The sequence below is a fragment of the Eptesicus fuscus genome, chromosome 21 (assembly GCF_027574615.1).
Source record: "Eptesicus fuscus isolate TK198812 chromosome 21, DD_ASM_mEF_20220401, whole genome shotgun sequence".
Lineage (NCBI taxonomy): Eukaryota > Metazoa > Chordata > Mammalia > Chiroptera > Vespertilionidae > Eptesicus > Eptesicus fuscus.
The window spans coordinates 2480333-2499566 of NC_072493.1; the positions used below are offsets into that span (position 1 = coordinate 2480333).

Here is a 19234-nt window from a genome sequence, read left to right on the forward strand (position 1 = left end):
CTGGTAATCAAATTTCAGCCTCAATTTTACGGTGAGTGTAATGGAGTTAATTTCTCTAATGCCGGCGGTTCACGGGAGGGTCCCCCGTGGCCGCGCGGCCCTGGGATCCGAGCAGCTGTCGGAGGGGCCGCGAAGGAATTCTTTATTAGCTGAGACGCAACCAGGCAGAAAACTCATTACACAGTGCTAAATAGACTTAATCACGTCCATTAGAGAAAAATGGACTCGATAATGACAACAAATAACGAAACTGCAGAAAGTGTTCAAGGAAAAACACACACACACACCCCCTCCCCACAGCGTCTTAGAGCACACGGGACGGGAGCCCCGCGAGACAGAGAAACCCCGCACGCGGCTTTGTGCCACGGAGACCCTGGCCGCCAGGTGGCCGGAGCTGACTCACGTTGCCTGTGACAAGGACAAACGGACATTTCAAACATGGCCCTGTTGGTTTGTCTATGTACAATTTTAATCAGAAGGACATCCTCAGAGGGCAAATGTTCCGTCTGCAGACCGGTTCTCGGTGGGGTGCTGGGGTGCTGGGCAGGGAGGGCTCTCGGGAGCCCACAGTGCACTCAGTTAGACAAACACAGACCGACGAGCCTGGGTGCACCCAGACTTCCCTGGAGCCTGAGGAATGCTCAGGGCCCAACGCGTCTTTCACTCCATCCCAAAATCAAAGTCCCCGCGTGGGGGGACCTCCACCATCCCAGCCGGGGAATCTACACGGGGAGCCCGGAGTGAGCGGACCTCACTCAGGGAGAGGAACGACCCGGACCAGGGGTGAGGGCCGCCGGGCTTCTGGGCGCAAGGCCACAGGACCCAGGTGACGGCGAGCGGAGCCCGGCAGGAGGTGATGGCTGGAAACCTGCGCACGTCTGTGGACACGTTACGGTCGACCAAGACGGAGCTATGGGACTTCGGGGAGAGAGAAACGAGGGGACGGTGCTGAGAAAGACCAGAATAAAGACTAAAGGTAGGTGCTCTCCTCTCGGAACGAAGGAGAGGCCCAGGAACGCGGGGCTGGAAGGGCCGAGGCTGGCTGAGGCCTGGAGGAGTCCCCGACTCTGGCAACTTCTCTGCCGAGAGGGAGGAAGGGGGAGGGACTGCGATTTTAAGCGGGATGGGCTCTGGCTGGGCGGCTCAGTTGGTTGGAGCATCGTCTCGTACACCAAAAAGTTGCAGGTTCGACTACTGGGCAGGGCACACACACAGGTTTTGGGGTACATGCAGGAGGCAGCCAATTGTGTCTCTCTCACATCAATGTTCCTCTCCCCGCCTCTCTCTCTCTCTCTCTCTCCCTCTTCCTTCCTCTGTCTCTAAAATCAATAAAAACATATTTTTTTAACAAGCAGCAGGAGGACAGCTTCCTCTCCCTCACGTTTGCTGATGGCACAGCGGAGGGCGCCCGCCGGCTCCGACACCGGGAAAATCGGAAGTCGAGCCGCACATCCCCACCGAGAACCCAGCGGCCTCTCCTCCTGTCACGCATACTTTAAAGAGCATGAAGACGGAAGCCATGAATGTGGTTCCCCCAAAACTCAGGTCTCCCGATCGAGGCGGCCCACGCACTTCCCTGCCTTTCTGTTTGGGTGGGACGGCCTTCGCCCTTGGTGAGGGGCATTCCGGTTTTTGTCACCGGCTCCGTCTGTAACCCTCATCCCGGGTTCCCTCCAGGAAACCTCCTGCCCGGGCTTCCAGCCCATCGCCTCTCGCCCTGCACCCCCCTTCCCGTCCCCCTGCCCCCTCAGCTACAATCCAGGCCCCTGGGCTGGGGACTGGAGGACCCAGGGGTGAGAGCACAGAAGGACAGAGCTGCTGGCAGCCACCCTGTGACCAGGAGAGGACAGTCCGAGAGAGGGACCCACACGCAGGGTGTGAAGCTGCACGGGAGCAGAGGACGGGGTGGCGGTCGCCTCCGGGGAACCAGGATCGTGCGGCACCAGAGCCAGAGACGGGGCCTTGGCAGACCCGCGAGCCAGACTCACCTCCCCAGTGCTCCCCCACATCCCAGCCGAGCGCTTTTTAAAAAACACTTTTATTTATTTATTTTTATTTTTAAATGTGTTTTTATTGATTTCAGAGAGGAAAAAAGAGGGAGAGAGAGATGGAAACATCAATGAGGAGAGAGAATCATGGATCGGCTGCCTCCTGCACGCCCCACACTGGGGATCAAGCCCACAACCGGGGCCTGTGCCCGGACCGGGAATCGAAACGTGACCTCCTGGTTCATAGGCCACTGAGCCATGCCAGCCGAGCTCAGCCAAGCTCTCTCCCATTTTCAACTAAAAGAATTCTAACGGGTGCAGCACGCCCACCGGGGACTGGTGCTTTCTGGGGACTCCGGGGAGGAATGGACAGGGAGGACTGAGCGATTGCCGGGCGAAGACCTGAGCCGGGCACCGCTGGCTTTGTGCTTGGCACCTGCCTGCCTGCTGCAGTCCAGATGCCCTGGGAGTGGGCACCTCCGACCCTGGGCCACCGCGGGCGATCACCGGGCACTGCTCTCAGAGTCGGGTCAGGAGCTCAGAGGGCCCGGGAGGCCCGGCCCCAACCAGCCAGCAGCTGCACCGAGTTTCATCCCATATCATTTTTACTGAAAAGAAAACCATACAGATTTAATCAGCTCTTCATATGGAAATATTTAACTTGCTTTTTTTCCCCGTGGAGTTGTTTGATATTATTGTTTTAAGAGTCAGGATTAAGGGGGGGAAAAATCAAGACGTGTGATAGTGGTGGGCACGGAATAGCATCCATTCCTGGCAAGAACACGAGTCTCCTTTCCAGGAGACGCGGATCTTAAATGCCCTGGCGTCTCCGTCAATTGCCTGGCTCGATGCAGAACATATTACATGCCTGTGAGCGTGAAGCGGAGGACGGAGCGATCCATCGCGCACAGCCCTCGGCCTGGTCGGGGCGGGACGCTGTGATTGGCGAGAGTGCAACGCTCTCAGGAGAGCAAGCTCCCGTGGCTGACAAGTGTAGGGAGGGTTCCCTTTTGGCACCCAAACCTCTGAGGTTTCCATTTGCTCTTTTGCCTTCAAAGATGTTATCAGACAATCTCGCTCCAGGACGTTCAGTCTCTGAAACCCTCTGATGTGGACCTCGCTCACATACATACCGAGTCAGGGAGCCGCGGCCTCTCTCGGCGGCCGTAAAGGGTAAAACACCTCTTAAAAGAGACGTTCTTTGTTTTCCAGCCAAAGGGTGCAGGAGACGGAAGACGCTGCCTTTTAAAAATATCATTTTAAAACCCTGTGTTAAAGAAAATGAAGTAGCGACACGATCTGTCGAGTGCTTTAAAAACGAGGACTGCTTTGGGGATCACACGGGCATTCTTAAGTGCAAAAGTGATGTAAGCTGTAGGCCAAGGCCCGGAACATTCCAGCGCAGAAATGGGCCTTCAGGAGCCCAGGGGCGAGGAGAACATAGGGCCCGGTCACCAACCGCATCGGGAGGACGTGCCCATTTGAGGACCAGAGGCCCGCCCGTCACCTGTGCCAGTGGGGGAGGGGGAGGATCAGCCTTGAAGCCTGGCCCAGCGCAGCCCAGCGGGGACAGCGTGACCCGCCCCCGCCTCAGCCTCACATCCTTAGAAACTTGTAACCCTGGGATCCGGGCAGGGCAACGGCGGCCGTGCGGCTATCCAGTCCACAGCCAGATTGATCCGCCTCCTGCCAGTTGGCTTTATGCTGGGGAACCTATTTGCTAAATGCCACGGTCACTGCCCAGGCTGCCAGCCTGCACCAGTGCCCGAGGCGGCGCAAACTCTGCGCATCTGACAGGAGGGTTGGTTGGACCCAAGGCACAGAAAACTGTCCACGTATGGATAATGCTTCGTTTTTTAAGAGGAAAAAGACGCCCCAAGTCTGTGCTGCAATCCGGGAACTGAAGCCGTCTCTCTCCGGATAGCCAGGTGCTCGTGGCACGATTTCCGCCGGAAACGCTCACGTGGTGTGTTTTCCTCCTGTCGGTGCTGGTGTTTCTGTCCCTTCCCATGGACACCGACGACATTTTTTTTGTTGTCTCTCGAGCAAATAAATCGGAAAGCGAATACTCCTGTTGATTTGTCGAAGCTTGTTTTTTGTTTGCTTGTTTTTTCTTTAGAAAAAAAAAATAAAGAATCGCTTTAGTTAAAGGGAGAAAAACTGATCTTAGCGTGTGAACTCCAGCGCGGTTTCAGGATGCGGCCATGCCAACTGTTAGGGGAAAAAAAAAAAAGGGAAATTCCACTGCAGCCTAAGTAATAAAATCTTCTTTTAAAGCACAAATACTGCGCAGGGAAGAAACATAAGCCCTGGCGCTGGGACAGGGAAGGTGGGGGTGGCGTGAAGTAAAACACGGACCGGAGCGCCGGGGACGCGTGGCCGTGGCTGGGCTTTGAGTGATCCGTCACCCAGGGCAGTGTTTGCATGGCCCGGGGCCTCCTCTCCTCTCTAACCGAGGGCCTGAGAGGAGGTAAGCTTCCATCGCAGCTCTCTTCACTGGGATTCGAGTGACAAAGCCTTTGTCACCGCTCTGCTTTTCCGAGGCCGCGCCCCGGAGACGGGAGAAGGGCGGTTAGGAGATCTCAGGAGCACGCAGCCTGTCTACAGCGAGCCCTGGGAGACACGGCTGGGGGGTGGGGAAGGGGATGGAGAGGACACCTCGGCTGCGCATTTGCCAACACACTGCCGTCTGTCCCCAAACCAGAGAGCTGGGCGTCCAACATCCGAGTCTCCTACCTGGATGGCTGGGTCTTATAACTGACAAATAATTGATTTCCCTTAAAATCGGGTCAAAGCTGCCCGCGGTACCACCCCGTGAGGAGCACACTGGGCCCACTGTTCGCGGCGGCGGGGAGGGTCCTGTCCGCCTCCCGGGCCCCCTCCCAGTGACGCCAACAAAAGGCAGCAGTTGAATGCAGAGAAGGCCCGGTGGGAAGAGCTGGGATCCTGTGACAGGCATTCACTGGCCGGATTGTTCTCACATAATCGCTCAGTATCTCTGGTGACGGACGGACTGGGGAGGGGCATCCATGTGTCTGCCAGGTACCGCTCTGACGCCGAGAACCAAGAACCGGCGAGCTGGAGGCCGGAGGCCAGGCCAAACGCCTCTTCCCCACGTCAGGCTCTTCGGGAAAACGCTGCTCTCCGGTGCAGGGCGCGATCCTGGGCCGAGCGGGCACCGTCACGGGCAGGGCCCTGACCACGGGCATCCTGCGGTTTCTACCCCCACCCGCCCTGCCTCTTCCCTTTTCCTAAAATTCTGCCCCAGGGGAGGTAAAAGGTAGCCGCTGCCCCCACTGGCCCCAGCCACCCCCTCAACACTCGAATGAATTAAATGCAAAGATACAAAGACGTGTATTTCATTTCAGCTGCTGTTTCCCCAAGCCCTCCCACCACCGGGCTATATGTAAACATTACACCCCCTCACATACACACACCACTGTGGATTTAACTGTATTCCTAATTGAAAATGAAAATTAATTTGCTGTTCATCAATTCCAGGTGGTAGATCGGCCTGAAATGGCAGCAGCGTGTGCTTTTTTTCCTCAGTGACCACACGCACGTGTCCATAAACACCCGTGCGGCCGACTCCTCCTCCTCCTCCTCCTCCTCCTCCTCCCCCCCTCCCCTCCCCCTCCTCCTCCTCCTCCTCCTCCTCCCCCCTCCCCTCCCCCTCCTCCTCTTTCTCCTCCTCCTCCTCCTCCTCCCCCCTCCCCCTCCTCTTTCTCCTCCTCCTCCTCCCCCCTCCCCCTCCTCTTTCTCCTCCTCTTCCCCCTCCTCCTTCTCCTCCTCCTCCTCCTCCTCCTCATACAAGCTCTTCCAGGGTCTCTCTTCCCTTTGCTGATTGGCACCATTCAATTATTTAATAAAAAGATTTACAAAAGTGACGAGACGCGTGCAAATAAACCGCTGACAGACTCGCCGAGTTAAGTGGTGATTAAGGCTGTGGGACTACAGATGTTGAACAATGCTGGCTTACATCGGGATGCACGCGGGCATCGCAAATCAGCCGGCATCTGGTTTCTTTATCGAAGTACCTTTCTTACGGTTGGGGCCTTAATTTTTTACAGTTGACAGCAGTGTTATTTGAGCCAGTCAGTGGCATCTGGCTGCTGAGGGGGTGGGGGGGAGTGCGGACAGGAGGGGGGAGAAAGAGAGAGAGAAGGAAAAAAACAATCTCCATGCACTTTAATTAATTGTGGAGAAATTACATGGTCCTTCAACCGTGTAGTTTGTCATCAGCGAGCATTAGAGATTTATATTAGATGTTTCTCCACAGTGTCAGGAATAATTAAAAGGGGTAGGAAATGATGCCAACCACCAATGCTTTACATCAGCGGTGAAAGTTTTCTATTTATTGCAGCCAAACAATTTTTAGAAGAAGATGTCAACTCCGAGGCTCACCTGCGCGTGGAATACATATCAGGCGGGCGAGCGCCAGGGCTGCCGGGAGGAGGCGAGGGCTCGTGTTTAATCCATCAGGCCGGCCAGAAGCGGGGTGGTGTGCCAGAGTTATTAATGACGTGGCGTCCCCTCTTCTCATAAACACGTTCACCCCAAACAATAAGGAACATATGCTTCCTTCTTTTTCCCTGAAATGCGCCTCATCCAGTGGCTCCTTCTGATCCTAATAAGAACAGAAGTGCCAACTAGATGCAAGTCTCGCTCTTTTTTTTTTTTGGCTCACTGAATTGGTGCCACACTTATGGCTCAGGCAGCATTGGTGGAATTGCTCAGTAAGAAGATATCAGGATGGCCCCGCCCGTGTGGCTCAGTGGTTGAGTGCCTATAAAACACGGTGCGATTCCCAGTCAGGGCACATGCCTGGGTTGCGGGCTCGATCCCCAGAGTGGGGCGTGCAGGAGGCAGCCGATCAATGATTCTCTCTCATACTGATGTTTCTCTCTCTCCCTTTCCCTTCCTCTCTGAAATCAGTATTTTAAAAAAAGATATCAGGATGGCTTTTTTAAAAATATGTTTATTTTTTTTTATTGCTTTCAGAGAGGAAGGGAGAGGGAGAGAGAGAGATAGAAACATTAATGATGAGAGTCACTGATCGGCTGCCTCCTGCACGCCCCCCACCAGGGACCCAGCCCGAAACCCAGGCATGCGCCCTTGACCAGAATCGAACCTGGGACCCTTCAGTCCACAGGCCGATGCTCTATCCACTGAGCCAAACCGGCCAGGGCAGGAAGGCTTGTGACTCCCCCGAGCGCATGGTTGGTTACAGCACCCCTGCAGGAGTCTTCTGGGGAGGAGGCCACGCCCAGAGAACAGCCAACGGCCCGGTGATCTGGGAAACGCGGCTCCCACTTCCTATTCCTGCTGCAGGTGAGCACACTGGAATGTGACTCCTTCATCTCTCCGGAGGTCAGAGCCACGCGACTTTGGAAAGCAGAGGTCACCAAGGAGCTCAGGGACGTCCCCGCCCCTGCGTCACCGGGACCAGTCACCGGGGCCTGGGTCCTCTGGTTTGTCCTCCCAGCGGAGCAGGTGGCCTGCCGGGTCCTCTGCGCACCGGGCAGCACATTGCCGGGGACAGCTGGACGCCCTCCACCTTTGCCGAGTGTCTCGCTGGGGAGGCGGGGCGCGCAATGATCCCCGAGTAGGTGATGCCTGTCACTTCGTATTTATTAGCCGCCTGCCCCGGATAGTTTCATAATTTCCACTTAGCTGGCGTGGCCTCCGAGGAGGCGGCATCCTGGAATCGCAGCCTCCGCACAGCCCTGCCTCTGCCCCGCGTGGGCTCCTTGGAGAGCAGGGCGCCCGACGGGGCTCCTCTCCCAGGGTCCCTGGGTCTACGGGCAGGGGGCCTCCTCCTCCCTTAGACCTCCGTGCGCTGTGGGAACGGTGATGGAGTCCGCCAGGCAGGGCTCACGAACTGCCAGGCGGGTCCAGGAGGGAGAATCTGCTTCCAGTTTCCCGTGCTGCTTCTACAGTCAAGTAGTAATTCCCTTCAATATGCAAACGCTCCCATAACAATATTCCCAAATTAAGTTTACGGGTGCTTTAACATGTCCAAAGCACTTCTGTAACTATTATTTCATTTTCCCAATCCTGTACAACTCAACATCGAAGAGGGGACCCGCAGGCGTGCTCCCTCCATTGAAATGAAGCACACGTCTTAGGCACACTGCCCCTTGGCGGGTGGCGCGGAAACGTCAGTGTTGACCTTTCTAACGTGCTTTCTGTACTTCAGATAAAATCCACATTGCTTCCTGTGGCCCCGCCTTTCTTTCTGCTATTCCTAGGTGCTGCCGCTCCCCCTGAACGTTGCTCCCCCGTCTTCCTGTTCACCGAAGACAGCAAGCCCGCACCCTCCACTGGGACTTGGCACTCCGGCCCCTCTGCCTGGGTCACTCACTCACTCCACCTCTTGGCGTGGCGGCCTCCTTGTCCTTCAGATCTCAGCTCCAATGTCACGGCCCAGAGAAGTGACCTCTGACCTCTCTACCCAGTATTACCCACCCCGCTACCCCCATTTCCTAGTTTGCTACCGGAAATGATCCTATTTATTATGTATTTATTTGACAGGGGTCTCTCCCATTGGAATCTAAGCTCCAAGAGAACTTGGGAATATTAAAAGTTCAGGATAGCTTTTTTTATGTGCTTAGATGCATCTACAATTGGTTTCAAATAATCCGTGTGTGACATTGTTCTTTAAACCGGTAGGAAGTCTTTAATCCGGTGAGGATAACTGGGATTTTTACCATATAAGTGATTTTTTTCGTCATCCCATTTGGATTTCAAAGCTACCAATGGAACCCCTCTTTATGATCCTATTGGAATTAACCAAATTCAAAGGCATATGGACTTAAAACCAGGATCATTGGAAAGAAAAGAATATTAATAAAAGGTCAAACCACCCTTCCTGTGTGCCTAAAAGGATTATTTTAAAGTCAGTTTTTTTCACTGTTAGTGTTAAAGCAGTTCACTCAACCCGTCACTCCGCCTGAACTCTGATTTGAACCGAAGTTTGCAGAGGTTCAGACGGACCCCTGCTAAATGCAGCTGCAGACTGGGGCAGCCACGTGCTGCTGTGGCCAAGGCTGGCCTCATCGGCTCAGCCACACGGCCACCTCCAACGCAGGTGCCGATGGCAGTCCGGCCACCGAGGACTGGCCAGGGCCAGAAGAAGAAAGTTGAAATTAGAACAGGCGGATTTGAACCCAATATAGGAAACAAATTCCTACAGAAGTGAGAGTCCCGTAAGTGACTAGAGAAATGTTAAAAATCTCTGGAGAGAGTAGGAGTAGGATAAATCCACTGATGCCTGCACTTCAGGTTCGTCTGTGTAGCTCCTGATGGCATCTAATAGACTAAGTGCTCAGATATATGCAGCGGAGTGAGTCTCATCAACACACTACCTTGAGGGCAGGGCCATGTCTCTCTAGGTTTCCACTGTCTGCTCAGTACTCAGTGCAGTGAGAGCTGCTCCCAAAACGATCATGCCCCTAATTTCACTGGTGCATCTCACACAGCCAAAAGGACTCACAGGTAGCAGTCTCCATTCGGGTCCTCTGTATTACTACATGTCTATACCTCTTGGTAAATTTTTGAATAAAATTTTTGATATATTTTTATTGATTTCAGAGAGGAAGGGAGAGGGAGAGAGAAACATCAATAATGAGAATCATTGATTGGCTGTCTCCCCCACACCCCCTAATGGGGATTAAGCCTGCAACCCAGGCATGTTCCCTGACCGGATTCGAACCATGACCTCCTGGTTCATAGATTGACGCTCACCCACTGAGCCCTATGGGCTGGGCTCTCGGTAATTTTATAAGATAGAGACAAAGCAGTATTACTAGCTCCATCTTTGGAAGACAAACTGAGGCAATGAGCTTGTAAAAACCCAAATGCACACAGAAATGTCCTGGCTGAGCTAGAACTCAATCCATGGATTCCTGCTTCTGAGCCTTTGGGTGGACTTCTGTTTGTGTGGGAAACCAGGAGAAGGAGCCAGAGCTCACAGGAAACTCCAGTGTGTTCAGAAGTGAACTCACTTCCGGACGAGCTTGGAGTTCTGAGCAAAAAGAGGCCGAGCGATTTCGTTTCTGACCCTCTGATCTATGGTTATGACCCAGGGAGTCCTCTTTGCCCTCAATTCCAAGGCCCTGGATTCCCGGCCCCAAGAAATGGGGTCCGGTCTTTGGGTCGTTCCCCCTTAGTCCAGCCCAAATGAAGGCCCTCTTATGCATGCAGAGATGGTAACAGAGATAGGCCCCGTGGACGCTGGGAACTCGGTCCGGAAAAAATGTTTTAAAATATTCAAGAGCCAAATATTAGATTAGGACTAATCCGGTAAATTCAGAATACTGAGGGGCAACGCGAACCCTCATCGAGGACAGACAGCTGAAAACATGAGCTGTTCTCTGTTTTGTTTTTGGTGCTTTGCCTCAATCCACCGACCTATCTGAAGGTGGAATCTATCAGGTATTTAAGCATAGACCTGAGATATTTCCTCTGCTCCTCGGGGGAAGGAGGCGAGGAGAAATTGGTTCCATATGAGATGGTGGGATCTCCGTTATGTTTGTAAATTAAAGCTCTGCAGCCCCTGATGTGTTTGCTCATGACACCATCTCCATCACCGCCACCACCGCCAACAATAACAACATCCCATCCTCAACAACAAAGACATCAGAAAGGAACTCAACAAACTCCCAACACCCAAGGATCTATGTATAATTGAGGTTTGATTTTTAAAAAATATATATTTTTATTGATTTCAGAGAGGAAGGGAGAGGGAGAAAGAGATAAAAAAACATCAATGATGAGAGAGAATCATTGATCGGCTGCCTCCTACATGCCCCATCCTGAGGATAGAGCCTGCAACCTGGGCATGTGCCCTGACAGGGAATCTCCTATGATCTCCTGTTTCACAGGTCGATGCTCAACCACTGAGCCATGCCAGTTGGGCGAGGTTTGATTTCAGGAAGAAAAAAGTGAGGGCAAGATCCAAAAGCCTCTGAAAATTCCAGTTAGTGAATTTCAGAACACAAACCTAAAAAAAAAGAAAAAAAATTCCCAAGGTTTCCCGTAAGTGGCAGGAAGCTGCTTTGTCAAAGACCCCAGAGAGGCCTTGCAACACACAAGGATAATCACCCACGACTGAGTGTTCTCCAGTGGCCTCGCCTGACAAACCACATGGCTCCCGGGGAGCCCTAAAAGCCCGCATGTCGATGGGCTCCCCCAACATGGGGATTTAGGGTTATGGTTTAGACCTCTTCACCCTTCTCCACTCAAAGTACCTTAAAGACCCTCTTCTCCCAGGGCTGTTCTAGAGGCATCTGGCAAAGAGACTTCTGAAAAGTCACATTCAGATCTAGTTACAGGACGTCTAGTGAAGACTCTGCAGTCATCTGAGACCCCCCTCGTGTTTCCAGGAGCCAGACTTGGGAGCCAGAAACTCGGGGACCCCATGGAAATGAAGGAGAGGCCTTCGAGGGGGTCTCACCCCACTGCTGGATGTGAGCAGCTCTGTGGTCCTGGAAACCTCACCTGACATTTCCATGGTGACACCTTGTTGTGGATACCTATCAAGTACCGCTCCGGCTCCTTATCTTGCAAGTTTGTATTAAGGAGCACATTCAAATCAAAGCAGAGGATTTGACTAAAGAGAATATCTGTTTTACAGCAAAAATAACAACATTGACAAATCTGATCCTGCTGAACATTAGTCATTTTGGGACCAGAATTCTTTCAAACCACAAGGAGAAAAATACTTGGAATCGACTCTGCATTTTCTGAACTAGATGGTTACAGGAACCCCAGAAAATGAGATCCAAAGGGAACATGCCAGATTCTATGTACGGACCATTATTTTGGAAGGGATTTGCGCTCCCAATTACATTTTGCTCGTGACTCAATGTGCTTCGTTCCCTTCAACACACAGGGCCCAGGGGGGCTGGTAACCTCATATACTTCGCTATGGACACCAGCTTATTAAAAATGCATTCAAGCCCGGCCGGGGTGGTTCAGTGGTTGAGTGTTGACCCGTGAACCAGGAGGTGACAGTTCGATTTCCAGTCAGGGCACAATCCCAGGGTTGCAGGCTCCATCCCCAGGAGGGGACATGCAGGAGTCGGCTGACAGATGTTTCTCTCCATCCCTCTCCTTTCTCCCTCAAATCAATAAAAACATCTATATATTTTTAAAAGGTACAGGGTATTCCGCTCCATTTCTCCTCCCTCTTCAAACTTGAGGGTGTTGCCCCAGAGACTTCCCAGATTTGCAGTCTCAGCTTCATAAACTGGCTGAAGATGACACAGACTTTGTCATCTCACCGGGGAGAAACCCTAGCTCCTCAGACATAAGTATCTCTTTAACCGGGTAAAACAAAGACAGTCTGGGACGGACTGGCTCTTGGCAATGTGCCAGTTTCTGAGCGCCAAGGTGATCTGGAAACCTTTTAACCTAAATAGGAGCAAGGAAGGAATCTGGCCGTCAGCTGGCGAGGGCGTGGAGGAGCGAGCCCTTCACGGCCAGCCCTGCACGCAGACAGCCAAGAAGATGAGTAACACACCACAAGATATCAAAGTCGCTAAAAAAATGTGGGCATCTTTCTCTAACTGGCTTTGTACTTGACGTATGCATACAGCTGAGGTCACTGAGTGGGCGCCGAGATGAATCCTTGGTGGAAGTGGTTCACAGTTGTCACCCCCGGGACAAGGGCAAGGCTCCGCCTCCCTGCCCTGTAGGTCTTACCCACAGCTACCTACACGGGTTGTCATCTCAAACCTCCCTGCATCCCAAAGAGCACCGGAGCACACAACCCCCTCCCCCAAATGTCCCTTTGCTTCCAAGTTTGAAATCAGAGCATCACCCTTGCCTCCCTCCTTCCTCTTCTTCATCCCCAGCAGCAATGGGCTGCGAGGTTCTCTCAGACGAGAAGGCCTCTGAAACTCACACCTCCCTCCTGTCCTCACTGCTCTGCCTGGCGCAGGGCCACGCCGGCTCATTCCAGAACACGGCTTTCCTCCAAATTCCCTCCTTCAAGCAAAGCAACCCAAATCCAGTGCACACCCTGCCACCAGGCTACCCTCCCCAAAAATATCCCAGCATCCTGTCGCCTGGGGCCTTGTAGGCCTTCCAAAGCTTCCCAGAGCCCAGCCACCTTTGAGTGCCTCACACATAATTGGTCTAAGCTTCTTGAACTTTCTGTCTCAGCCAGATAGCCTAACCCACTGGCCCTGGTCTATTCCATCTTATTCCCATCCGCACAGTGAACTCTAACAACGGCATGACCTCTTCCCATCCGTCTACTTTTTAAAAAATATTTTTATTGATTTTAGAGAGAGAGAAAGGGAGAGATGGAAACATTGATGACAGAGAAATATCAATATGGAATGGCTGCCTCCTGCATGGCCCCGGGCATGTGCTTGGACTGGGAATCGAACGTGTGACTTCCTGGTGCATGGGTTGATGCTCAACCACTGAGACCACTGGCCAGGCCCATGTGTCTACTTCTTACCCAACTCCAGATTCGTTTCCATAAAATCTTACCTATGCGGCTTGGAAGGAACTCACTGTGTGAACTTGAAACTTACTCCTGAAGTGACAAGCTGGGTCTTTGGGGACCACTGGCCTTTTTAGAAGTCCACAAGTTTTATGAAAACTTTTAGATTGTACGCCTTCATCTCAATGATAATCTAAAAGAATAATTGTATCAGTTACATAAATCAGATTCCTCTTTTGCACTGAAACTCAACGTCAAAAAGCATTTTTATAGAAAATGACTTCCATCTACACTAATAAAAGAGAAAGATGCAAATTGACTGTACCTTCACGACACCCACCAGCCAATCCAGAGTGAGTATGCAAATTAACCCAACAAAGATGGCAGGTTGATTTGCATACACAGCCACAGAGCAGCCGGGGGCGGGACGCAGGCGTTGCGCAGAAAGGCGGCTCCAGGCCATAGCAAAGGCTGTGCCAGCAGCCAGGGGTAGGAAAGCCCATTCTTGCATGAATCTTCATGCATCGGGCCTCTAGTTTATTAATATTTTGGGGAGTCACAACTGGTATCTATGAGACTCTACTACTGAGGGTCTAAGAACATTTTTCTTCTGAAAGAAATCTTTAAATGTTTCTGAGGTCATGTATTGTCATGGGACATGTCTTTCCTCGCATTGTCTTGACTGTTATTTAAATTCTTTATTACTGTTTTACTTTTCCTGTTTTAATGTCTTATCTTCCCAAAACAGATGGTACACTCTCTGGGGGCAGGGGCTACGTCTTAGACTTCTTGGGATTGCTGATGCACCAAACATAATCTTGCAAAGGTCAGAATCGGTTGCTCAGAGCTTTTTGTTTTGTTTTTTTTTTAAATATATTTTTGTTGATTTCAGAGAGAAAGGGAGGGAGGGAGGGAGGGAGAGAGAGACATCAATTATGAGAGCAAATCGTGGATCGGCTGCCTCCTGCATGATCAGGGATCAAGCCCGCAACCAGGCATGCGCCCTGACCGGGGAATCGAACCCTGACCTTCTGGTTCATAGGTCGAACGAAGCTCAACCACTGAGCCACTGCAGCTGGGCAGTTGCTCTGGTTTTGACTATAAAGGCCTGATGGGGTTCACACTGGATGTGGGGGAGGGGGCCACAATGGGGACAGAATTTCATTAGCTATCCACCGGAAACGATGGAGAGGCAGCACGCATACCCTCCCACTCAGAAGCCTTCCCCGCACACCCACAAAGGTCTCTATTATGCCGTTCTTCCACCAACACAACACAAGTCAACACTGTCTATTACGACTAAGCAGTGCAATGGCAACATTTCTTTCTCATAACTGGTAGGCAGAACAAGAATAAAAACACCACCACCACGAATCTGACATAGCCTCAGCATTTCTGGTAACCCTTCATCTACGTTAATGTCATGCTGTGTAGAGAGAATTCTAGAACCTCCATTCATCTTCCAATGAACGGGACGGCCCTGTGTGTCAGCCTCGGCTTCATCAGCAGCGAGATGAACACAGAGGGAGCCTTGGGGGAAGGAGGGTGAGGGGGTGGGCCGGAAGGAGCAGGGAACCTGGAAGAGACTTTCCACTTGAGAAAGGCAGGAGGACTGGAAAATGAAGTGGCCGCTCTTGAAGGCCTGAACTCTGTCCTCACACAAGTAGGCGGAGGTGATACATATGACTGACAGGGCTACGTTCTTGCCTTAAGGACAATGGACAGCCTGGGCTGCACCAGGTAAGTCCTGGACAAGTTCACGGGGTCACCAACGCCTCGCCCACTGCTGTTACCTAGACACAGGGACAGGTCACCCCAGGAGGGCTGGGCCCGGGGCTGCTGGTGGGTCTCGAGTTTATCCTGCGGTTCTGGGACCGTCATTCAGTCATTCATTCTCCACCCGGGAAAGGGACCTGGGGAGCGAAAGATCAAGGTCAGATCCGGTACCAGGAACACGCCACTCCATCAAGTGGGGACAGACCCTGGCGGTGTGTGGCACACGAGTCATGACCAGTGACGTCTGAAAACAGACCATGTGTGTTTCTCTTTCTCCAGCCGCCATCTGCAAGTGACACCATCCTCGCCCTGGAGATCCTCACTGGGCTGGGCATACCCTGTCCCCAGATCTGTTGATTTCCTGAGGGGGTTCACAGAGCCGACTCCACCCAATGTATTCTAGGAACAGTCGGGAGGGGAGGGTGGGTGGGGGGAGGTGTGAGAAACAGAACCTAATTAGATGGATGCCTGGGTCCCACGCTGCCAGCAGCGATGCTACCCAACGGATGTGCCCAGCCGAGGGGCTCTGAGGCTGCCCGGCCCGAGCCCCGCCCGCCCGCCCGAGGTGGCAGATGACAGATTAGACAAATCTGGTCGCTCTATCAAAACATCCATCTCCAGCCTTGATTAGGAAGCCGACTGATTGATGCTGAACTCACAAGGGTGCGGCCCACAGATAAGCTCCTTCATCGGACGAGGAGTACCAGCTGCTTTGCCTTGGGCCCCAAACACAAAACGCAAACTCCCCAAGTTGCTAGTAAACCCAGCAGTACCAAGGGCGGCACGCTGAGAGGGGAGTGCGGCTCCTGCACCTTTTGTCTGTTTGGTGGCTGTTTGTTAATCCGCACCAGGGAGTATCTTCCCACTGATGTTCAGGGAAAGTGGGAGAGAGAGGGAAAGCGGAGACACACTGACTGGCTGCCTCCGGCAGGCGCCCCTACCAGGTATATGTGCCCTTGACCGGAATCGAACCTGGGACCCCAGGCCGATGCTCTATCCACTGAGCCAAACCGACTAGGGCTATATGCACCTTTTCATTTAATAAAGAGACTGTTGGGGGAGAACCCAGCCTGGACCCAAAACAAGAGGCATTTGAGGAGAGAAATATCTGAGAACAATATACTGCAAACAAGAGACCTCGGGGCACCTGCTGCCTTTCCAGGAGGGGCGCGTTGCCCCCCACTTTGGCGACAGCCCGCACACTCGGGCCAGACGCAGAAGGGAGCACGCAGGCCGGCTTCAATGCTGCCCCCAACCTCTTCCTCTCCTCTCTCTGGGACGAAGTTGTGCCTGCACAGGAATAGCCAGCGGACCTAACCTCTGGGGCTGTTGAGGATGTGGGCTGTTTGCTGTCGTTATTGTGAGGGATGGGAGGGAGGAGGAGGGGGAAGACGGATGGAGGAGCAGTTTGCTGTTTTGTTGTCTTAAGAAACGGCATACAAATGAGCCTTAAAAAAACATTTTCCTTTCTTGTCCTTGGAGCTTTGTCTGAAGCGAAGACATACCTTCAAGGTTTCCTTTAAGTCACTTAGTGACTAAATGACCCAGGAAAATGAAAATGGAATATAACTCATCCCCTAATCAAGCTGGCCCATCAGCCCGAACCTGAACACAGCAGTCTGCCTGTCTGTCCATTCACAGCGCTGCCAACCCCCCAAATTCAGCTGTGGTGGTTTGGGGGAATTGGAAGGGATCACAGTAAGAGGATGCCAAGTCCCCGAAACCCCGTGTCATTTTAGACGGTACCATTATGTTACGCCAACCTTATGATTTCACCCAAAGCCTCAGGGCCTACGATCCTGCTTTTCTTCAGCCAGAGTTAACCTTTGGGTGACTTTTCTCCCTCTGTCTGTCTGTCTGTCTGTCTCTTATAACTACCTTCTCTGCTAATCAATTGTGCACTGCAGATGGGGTCAGGGAAACCGACTTCCTCCTTTGATAGCTTCCAATGTTTCTACTCCTGGGGATAAAAGTGCTTTCAATGGAGTTATATTCGAGGGAAATCAATAGATGATTACCGGGAAGATTCCTATCGATTGTCCTGTTGCATTGCAAAAAGGCGCAAGAAAAATGGCCCGGCCCACGTCCTCCCAGGCCTCTGCCACACACTGCGCGGTGTCTGGGCGAGAGGAAAATGCGGGACTTTATGGAATGACCCAGAGCTTTCATCATCCGATCCACCGGCTGCGCTCTCTACCCGGGAAGACGCTGCGTTGCTGCTCGCCTGGCTTCCTGTCCATGACCCTGGCCGGCCCCAGGGCGGGCTCACAGAACTGAGGACTGTCTGTTTCAGACTCCGAGGCTGTGCCATCCGTCCTCCTCTTCTCCCTCCCGTACAGAATCCTGACTTTGTGGGGAGCGAGCGGCCACGTGCCCAGCTGAAAAACGTTTCTCAGTTTCCCTTATCTTAATGACTTATTCATTTTTTATCCTCACCCAAGGATATTTTTGTCCATTGATTTTTAGAGAGAGTAGACGGGAGGGACGGGGAGAGAGACAGAGAGAGCGAAACATCGATGTGAGAGAGACACATGGATTGGTTGCCTCACGCACACACCCGAACTGGGGGCCGGGTCTTGAACCTGCAACCCAGGTACATGCCCCTTGGTCTGCAGGCCAATGCTCTCAACACTGAGCCAAAGGGCCGGGGCTCGGTTTCCTTTCCAGAGAAGCGCGATTAAGTCTTGGAGGATGGAATCCAGGTGGAGATTGTTGGGCGGGCCTTCTGGGAGTTTCTTAGAAAAAGGGTGTGTGTGTGTGACTCCACTGCCAAGTACATGTGCCTTCCTACCCTCTCTTCCTTCTTCCGACCCGTGACGTGGTTGAGGTATCGGGGCTGCGGCGAGCATGAAGGTAAGACAGAAGCCAAGGCCCATGTGAGGCAGAGCAGAAGAACAAAGCCGCGATGCCTTATTCTTCACGGGTTTCTTTCCCAGGAAGGAAATATAAATCCTTGTGCGGTTTAAGTGACTGTCCTTCTGGTCCATGATATTTGCAGCCAAACAGGAGACATTTCTCCTACAAATTACATGCCTGATGGGGAGTCCTCAATGTCACATTGACTGAAAAATGAGTGACCTTGATCTCTAGGACTAATGTCACAGGCAGTGGCCGCTGGGGGATCCCGGTTACTTTTCAGCTGCCCAGCCTCCGTTTCCCCGGCTGCTAGTAACAGGGCTTCGATTTTCTTTAGGGGAAATCCGCCCACCCCCGGGAGGATGAAGGCTTAGTGGGACTGTCCTCAGGTGCTCTGGCTCCGCTGGCCGGGAATCGGGCAGGAGGTGCAGGCTGGGCCCCGTCAGGCCTTGATGCCTGAATGGAGTGGAGCTCCTTCCCTCCGACAGCAGCCCCCGGGAGTGTGCGCTGTGCTGCAGCCTGGGTCCCGGGAGCCGCGCGTGTGGTCATCTCTGTCCAGTGGGAGTCCCCTTGCATAAGTTCTGTGAACCGCCCCATAGCCTTCCTTCCCCCCCCCCGCCCCGCCCCCGAAAAAAAAAGGAAAGAGAAAGGAATAAAGAAACTTTGTTGCCGCGTCCCCGCCCCTCCTTTAAGTTAGCCAGCATTTGTTTCTGTTGCCTGCAACCAAAGAAATCGCCATGGGAAGGGAGCTAGGACACATCCGCCTTCCCGGTTTAGAAGGAGGTCTGGGGAGAGTCCTCACCAGCCTCTGCCCGGGGCGGGTAGCGCCCAGCTGCAGGCTGAGTCCCACCAGGGGCTCTGCGGTCAGTCACTCAGGGCAACCACTCCGACGTCCTGCTTCCGAAAGGGCTGTAGCATGGGCGTCTCATCAAAACTGTCCCATGAGATAATAAACGAGTTCCGGTTTCTCTTGGAACCTGGGTTCTCACTGACCACAACCATCACAACCCCAAGGCTTCAGGACCATTTAGAAAGTTCTGGAATAAGAGCTATTTTACTATTAAAATTGTAGAGAAAGCACTTCCAATGCCTCTACTTTACAGACACAATACTCATGCCTACAAACTTCCTCCTGCTGGCTCCTTCCACATTTACG

General features: G+C 52.7%; 1 protein-coding gene across 2 annotated transcripts in view; it reads right to left on the reverse strand.

Moving 5' to 3' along the window:
* The window catches only part of FTO (FTO alpha-ketoglutarate dependent dioxygenase), a 297600-nt gene that overhangs the window by 47810 nt on the left and 230556 nt on the right, over window positions 1–19234 (reverse strand). The gene's annotated exons all lie outside the window — the stretch shown is intronic.